Source organism: Rhincodon typus, chromosome 38 (genome assembly GCF_021869965.1).
Source record: "Rhincodon typus isolate 14 chromosome 38, sRhiTyp1.1, whole genome shotgun sequence".
NCBI lineage: Eukaryota > Metazoa > Chordata > Chondrichthyes > Orectolobiformes > Rhincodontidae > Rhincodon > Rhincodon typus.
Genome location: NC_063369.1, coordinates 12722722 through 12730556, shown reverse-complemented (window position 1 = coordinate 12730556; position 7835 = coordinate 12722722). Strand labels below are relative to the sequence as shown.

The 7835-nt window shown below is 42.8% G+C and overlaps 1 long non-coding RNA gene across 1 annotated transcript; it reads right to left on the bottom strand.

Moving 5' to 3' along the window:
- Positions 1-5893, bottom strand: LOC125487217. Its single transcript, XR_007265731.1, has 3 exons — positions 5783-5893; positions 4591-4660; positions 1-113 (listed from the first exon to the last, which is right to left on the bottom strand). It is a non-coding gene; the product is annotated as an uncharacterized LOC125487217 (long non-coding RNA).
- Between the last annotated feature and the right edge of the window lie 1942 nt (positions 5894-7835).

The following is a 7835-nucleotide window of genomic DNA, read 5'->3' as shown; positions in this document are numbered from 1 at the left end:
TGCTTTGATGTTTATGAGAGGCAAGGTTTTATTGGTGATGTTGATCACGGCCTGCAGGTTATCAACAAACATGCCCATCCATCGTAGTCATGATCACTGCTGAAGAATGGCATCTGCGACAACACCATACAGAAATGCAAGAATTGAAATGCAGAATAGTGAACACAGTATGGTAAAGGACATTCGGCCCAAACCTGTTCTTGTCAGTCTTTACCCTCTACGCCAGTAAATGCTTCCAATCATATGCATCCACCATCTTCTCGTACTGCTCTAACATCTATCCCACTCTTCAACCTGTAATCATGACCATTAATATAATTTCTGCCTCAAATGCCAACTCTGGAAGTCAATTCTGCAGCTTTAAAACCCTCTGCATAAAAACAGGTATGTCCTGTCTTCTGTTCTAAGTCCTGTACATTTAAAATGGTAGAAGCTAGTTCTTGATTCCTCACCTATTAAACATCATATCTTACCCAACCCCCTTTATTCATGATATAATCATTTTAATCATATTTCCCTATAACCTGGGCTGTCAGTTTTAATATAATTTCTTCATATTTAATTCTCTATACCAGACTTTGAATGGGTAGGAGATAGCTGATGTTAGCTCAGGCACATAATGTGCAACTTAGGATAACAACGGGGAAGCTTTAATTCTCGGTTCTGGCTAAGGTAGACCTGAAACCCACCTCTTTGCTGTGTTTGAGTGTGGAAGACAATACAAGCCACCACTGAGGTTGTACAGGACACTGGTGAGGTCTCTTCTGGACTATTGTTTCCAGTTCTGGTCACCTAGTTATAGGATGGATATTATTAAGCAAGAGAGGATTCAGAAGCAATTAACCAGGATGTTGTTGGGTATGGAAGGTTTGAGTTATAAAGAAAGGCTGAATAGGCTGGGACTTCTCACTGGCGCATCGGATGTTGAGAGGTGACCTCACGGAAGTTGAAAAATCAAGAGGGGTAGAGATAGGGTTAATGTTAGGTGTGTTTTCCCTAGGATAGGGGATTTCAAGACTAGTGGGCATATTTTTAAGGTGAGAGGAGAGAGATTTAAAAAAGACATGAGGAGCAAATTTTTTTACACAGAAAGTGATTCGTGCGTGGAATGAACTTCCAGAAAAAGCAGTGAATGTGAGCACAATTACAACATTTAAAAGACACTTAGACAAGTACATGAATAGCAAAGGTTTGGGAGGGACATGGGATTATGTTCAGCATGGACTGGTTGGATCAAAGGGTCTGTTTCCATGTTGTATGACTTTGACTCTTTCAAACAGCTCAAGGTGAAGCATCAGCAGATGTCGAGACTGCCTTCTTCTGGAAGACTTGTGAAATGGTCAGGTAGTAAACTGCACTTACAAATTTCTTCCCTAAAGCCTCAATATCTTTCCTATTCTATGTGATCCAATACTGCACACAGTACTCTAACTGAGGCTTTGTGTTCTATTTCTCTTTAATTATGCTGGGTTCTGCTTCATGGCAATAGGTCCAGTCCACTATGTCATGATCAAACCTCATCTTACTGTTAGCCAACAACGACTCACTCAAACTGTTCATGTTACAGTATGACGCGCTAATCGTATGAGGCCACCTATTTCCAACTCCTGAATGTCACTCAAATCTGCCATTGTCTCAGCTTATCCACTGCCAAACCCTTCTTCCATGCCTTTGTTGACTTCAGACTAATCCCAGGCACTTCTGCTGGCCTCCTACGTTCTACTACCCACAAGCTGGAGTTCCTCCAAAACTCTGCATTCTAACTCATACCATGTATAATTCACCCATCAGCCCTGTGCTCCCTGACCTATACTGCCTCCAAGTCCAGTCATACCTGTAAAATTATCACCCTTGCTTTACAAGGCTTAGGCCCTCCCTATCCCTTTCAACCTCCTCCATTCCACCCTAGCCCTCTGCGATACCCGCGCTTCTCTGATTTGGCCTTGAGAATCCCTAATTTCAGCCATTCTACCATTTGGGGCTGTGCCTTCAGCTGCCAAGGCCCCAAACTCCAGTACCACCACATAAACTTATCCAACCCATTTTCTTTCTTTAATACATACTGCTTTGACCAAGCATTTCTTTATCTGCCTTAATGTCTTCATTTGTACACAAGATCCTGAGGAGTCTTGACAAAGTGCCAATGGAATGGATATGTCGTCCCTGGTGGGAGAATATAGATACAGGAGCCACTGTTTCAAAGTCTCTTCTCCTGCCTAAGCAATCCCTTGAGACTTTAGATGACTTTCTTCCACTCTAGAGCTGTGGGTCTTGAGGTCACTCAAAAATGCAATGCTGGCTCTGCCCACGCTGCCACAGTCTTTCAAGGGGTCACCCAATTAAGACAGGTGAACACTTTTTTCACGTAGAAGCAAAGTCCTTGGACATTTTTTTTGTGAGAGGTTGATAGATTCTTCATAAACAAAGAACAGGGTTAATGGAGGTAGGCAGAAATGTGGAGTAATCAGATCAATCATGATCTTGTTGAATGGCAGAGCAGCTGGAGGGGCCAAGTGGCCTATTTCACACCTAATTCACATGTTTGCATGTCTTTCACAGTCAAATCTTGTCTAATATTGGTAACATAAAGCTCCTTTGAACATTTTAATATCATTTTATGTTAAGGACAGTGTCTTTGCAACAATCTGTTTTTAAACAGGTCCCTCCTTTCCCTTCACACATTGACAGTGCTATATAATGCACCATAAGGAATAATGTTCTAAGAGAGAGAGTTAGAGAAACACATTTAAAGATGCATTTGTCACATTTCTGACATACAGCAATAACAAAATGTGTCCATTGATTCAAATGTGGGAATGCTTACAACCTGCCACTGACCTCCGCAATCAGACTGAAGAGAGAGGACTGACAGGAATTTCTGCATTCTGCCCTGTAACCTGAAATTTGCAGCAACCAGCCAATCTGCCCACCTCCCTCACCAAAGAGCAATTAAACTCTGAGTGACCTCCAGTGGTGTAACATGAACAGCAGTAGGCTCCTGGGGTCTTAAAGAAGCACATTCATACTTCAATAGCAGAATTTATTGCACATTACATGATACACCAATTCTACACTTAAAGAACAGTACTCCCCATGAGCTGTGCCAAGAAAAATATGCTACTGTGTAAAAATACATTCTAGTTTCAACACAATATACACTAGACATCATAATTTGGTACAGATGTAAAACAATCTTGTTTGTAAAAGGCCGAAAGTCATCACTGACCTGGGACCCAAAAATTACAATTATTTTCCAATTAAGAACCTTCCCTAAATCTAAACAAGCCAAACTCTGGCAGCATTATGGCTGCTTTCAGCTTTAAGAACATTTAATGTATCAGTAGTCTAAAATCTACCTCAGCCAACAAATAATACATGTCACATTCTAGCTGAGTAGGGAGACATGTTGCCAAACTTATTCTCTGGCACTCATCAGAACCAAAAACAAGAATGCCAAATTTCCAATTATGAAATGTTTTATAGTAGAGGAGAAAAGAGTGCTGATTACATGGCAAAGTCCCCTCTGATTGACCAAGACATCCCACGACAAAAATAACAGGAACTACAGGCTTTCTATGCCCCCAGATAGTTCAAAAGAAGGGGCCAGCTTGAACATATTCCTACTGTTTGTACAGAATGGGTGCCTGACTATGAATGAATGTTACTTCTAGCAAACAAAAGAGATCTTGGAATGCATGTTAATAGTTCCTTGAAAGCTGAGTTGCATGTAGACAGGGTAGCGAAGGCAGCATTTGGTATGCTTGCCTTTATTGGTCAGTGCATTGAGTTTAGGAGTTGGGAAGTCATTTTGCAGCTGTACTGGACATTGGTTAGGGCACTTTTGGAATATGTGAAACGTGGTCAATTCTGGTCTTCCCACTATAGAAAGGATGTTGTGAAACTTGAAAAGGATCAGAAAAGATTCAGAAGGATGTTGCCAGGTTGGAGGGTTTGAGCTATTGGGAAAGGCTGAATAGCCTGGGCTATTTTTCCTGGAGTGTCGGAGGCTGAGGGGTGACCTTATAGAGGTTTATAAGGTCATGAGGGACATGGTTAGGGTAAATAGCCAAGGTCTTTTCCCCAAGCTGGGGGACACCAAAACTAGGGGGCATAAGTCTAAAGTAAGAGGGGAAAGATTTAAAAGGGATGTAAGGAGCAACTTTTTCACACAGAGGGTGATGCGCTTATGGAATAAGCTGCCAGAGGATGTGGTGGAGGCTGGTACAACATTTAAAGGCATCTGGAAGGGTACATGATTAGGAAGGGTTTAGATGGGACTAGATTAAGATATCTGGCATGGATGAGTTGGATCAAAAGGTCTGTTTCCATGCTGGATGATTCTATATGTGAAAATGAGCTGCATTACAAGTTTGAATGATTGTTTGAACCTAGTTTTCTTCTGCACACTCAGGATTGTTCAGCAAGTTTTACCGAATCTCAGAACCACACCTAACAGTAGGCACTCTGTCTTAAGAATTTGCAGGTGAATGCTGTCTTGTGCTAGAAGAACATACTGTTTGATTCAATGACCAAATCACTGGTAAGCATGGCCTATATACACTGAAATTCATGCATTTTCCATCACCGTACCTGATAGAACAGCCCAGTCTTTGTGGAGCAGCACATCATTCAACTTGTCACGAGCAGCACTGTGGGAGATCTGCCAGTAAAATATAACAGAAATGTCACTATTATACACAATATTCTGAAATATAACTTTTTCAGGTAATATTTTAAAAACACCATTCTTTTATGTATCTTATTTAAAACATTCCTACTTCTATAGCTCAACTAGTGTGGAATGGATGATGTGCTGTGCAGTACATCACACCCAAACTCAATTCTATCCTTACCCAGTGCCAATATGGTCACACTTTCCAACACAGTGATTATCAGCATGGGAGTAATATCCCCATTCCAGGGCTATCCATACCAATTCAGCCACTACCTTAAATATGACTCAATATAGACTTAGAATGAAAATTACACTATCCTATTCATTATCAAACAATGTTATTTTATGTATTATACAGAAACAATGTCTCCCTGTCTCATTTATATATTACAAATGGTCGATTGCTAAACAGCTCCCGAATGACAACATAGCAGGAAACTAACAATTCGCTTATTGTCCAGGTGTCTTCACCTGGGTTTTTTCCCCGGAAAAAAAAAACAAAAAGCACATCTTCATGGTATTAATTAGTGGGAGAATTATTTTAACCACCGTGTGACTGATCACATGCAAATATTAAGACGCTTGCAACTTCAGGGTTTTTGCAAGGAGGGGAAGCGAGACAGACAATGCAACGATAAGTAAACCTATCTATACATCACAGCCCATTCACTCGCTTGCTTCCAGTCAAGAGCTCGGCTGCGAATCACACCGCCCCCTTCATTTCCCTCCCCTCCCCCTTTGCACAACCACAGATCACAATAGGCACCGTGCCCTTGGAAAGCACAATAACACCACTCACGGGTTGGGTGGGGAGCCTTCTCCTTGTAGGACCACTTTTGCAGCAGTCGTGTGCCAAGCTTGCACCCTGTGCAGCAACTACAATTAGCAAACCCTAATAATTCTTAGTATTAATTTCAATGCAGATGAAAGTTAACCCACAGCCAAGAAATGCAAGAGCTGTGTCACTGTGCAATGCAAAAAAAACACTTCAATGCACTTTTGCATTTAAGACAATCACATCCCACTTTTGTTATTTTTTTTGCAAAAAGGGGATGAGCTACATACAGGGCTTTGGAGGAAGGATGGATTATTGTTTTGGTTTTGCACCTGATCTCCCTCAGGCAGCACTCTCTCCCTCCTTGCTGGGGTGCCTGTGCTCAGTGCTTGCTGCCTGGAAGTGCAGCCCCCCTGCTGCAATCCTGCTCAGTCCATTGCAATCCCAGCCAAGAAGCATCCATTATTGCCTGGGAATGCCAGGCTCAGCCCCAACGCGCCGGGCGGACATCCCGCCCGCTGCCGCCTCCCATTGGTCCTGAGCGCTGCTTGTCAGGGATAGAGGCCCGCCTCCCCGTCTCGTCCATTGGCCAGAGGGCCTCCACCCCCAAACCCCCGCTGTCACTCGGCCGGCGCCGTGTTTCCGTTGGGTCTTAGCGGATCCCCCTCACTTCAACTCCCTGCCTCTCCCACCTCCTGCAAACAACTGACAGAGAGGCGAGGGCTTCGGGGTACTGGCACACGACCTGCATAGTTTGCACAGAGTTTAAGGCCAAATACTTTAAAACACCCTACCACTGACCCCCCCCACCAAAGTCCCCAATTCTCATTCTTCATGTTGGGGCTGTTCGGTCAATTGGAGATGTACGGTGCGCCACCAAAATACCTCATCCATCTCCCTGCCACACTCCACCAACCTCCTTTCCAAAGTGCCTGGACTGCCTCTCATTCTTCCGGAGATAGTAGGAACTGCAGATGCTGGACAATCTGAGATAACAAGGTGTCTTGGGTCTAGGCCCGAAACATCAGCCTTCCTGCTCCTCTGATGCTGCTTGGCCTGCTGTGTTCATCCAGCTCTACACCTTGTTATCTCTCGTTCTTCCTGTTGCACTGTTCCGTCAAGAGGAAGCATCTCCGCCATCCACGTTCCAGCCCAGCTAAAATAAAGACTTCCCTTTATATAATGTCTTTGACGCCCTTGTAGGATCTCAAATCCAAAAGGGATGGATGGTCACCTCTCGCAGACAGAAGATTGCACCCATGACCTCAGGATGTCCTGAATCGCTTTACATAAGATCATAAGAAACAGCAACAAGAGTAGCACCATTTGGTCCATTGAGCCTGCTCTCCATTCAATAAGGTCACAGCTATTCTGATTGTGGCCTTAAGTCTACTTTCCTGCCTGTTATCCAGAATCTTCATCTTCCTTTTCAATCAGAAATCTGGCTGGAATATATTCAGTGGCCCATTCTCCACAGCTCATTGGGAAACGGAATTCTAAATGCTATCAACTCTCTCAGAATAAATTCCTCCTCATCTCCATTTAAACAGAGACCATTTTAAAACTGCACCTCAGATCTAGATTCATAGCAGCAGGTATAAGCCATTCAGCACCTACAGCCTGCTCTGGCATTCAATAAGATCATGACTGATCTGTGGCCTAACTCCACATGCCTGCCCATATCCCTTGATACCCTTGCTTAATAAAGATTTGTCTATCTCAGATTTAAATTTAACAATTGAATTAACATCAACCACCATTTGTGGAACAGAGTTCTGAATCTCACCACTCTTCGTGTGTAGAAGTGCTTTCTAACATCTCTCCTGAATGGCCTGGCTCTAATTCTTAGACTATGTCCCCTGGTTCTATTACCCCGTGATAATAGTTTATCTTTATCTACCCTGTCTTTCCCTGTTAATATCCTGAAGATCTCAATTAGATCACCCCTTAAACTTCTAAATTCTGTAGAATAAAGCCTAATTTGTCTAATCTTCCCTCATAACTTTACCCATGAAGTCCAGGCATAATTCCTTGTAAACATATACTGAACTCCCTCCAGGGCCAAAACATCTTTCCTAAGGTGTGGTGCCCAGATCTGCTTACAGTACTGTAAATGGGATTTAACTAGGGTTCTGTATGACTGCAGAATAATGTCTGCATCCCTATACTTCAGCCCTTTAGAAATGAAGACCATCATTCCATTAGCCTTCTTGAGTATTATCTGTCCCGCTTCATGGCATTTTAAAGAGCTATGCACCTGAATCCCAATCTTGTTGGACATCCACTGTATTTAACTTTGTGCGTTTTAAAAAAATAGCCTGATCTGCCCTTTTATGATGCAAAACAAATAACCTCACACTTGCTTATCTTAAAATCCAACTGCTA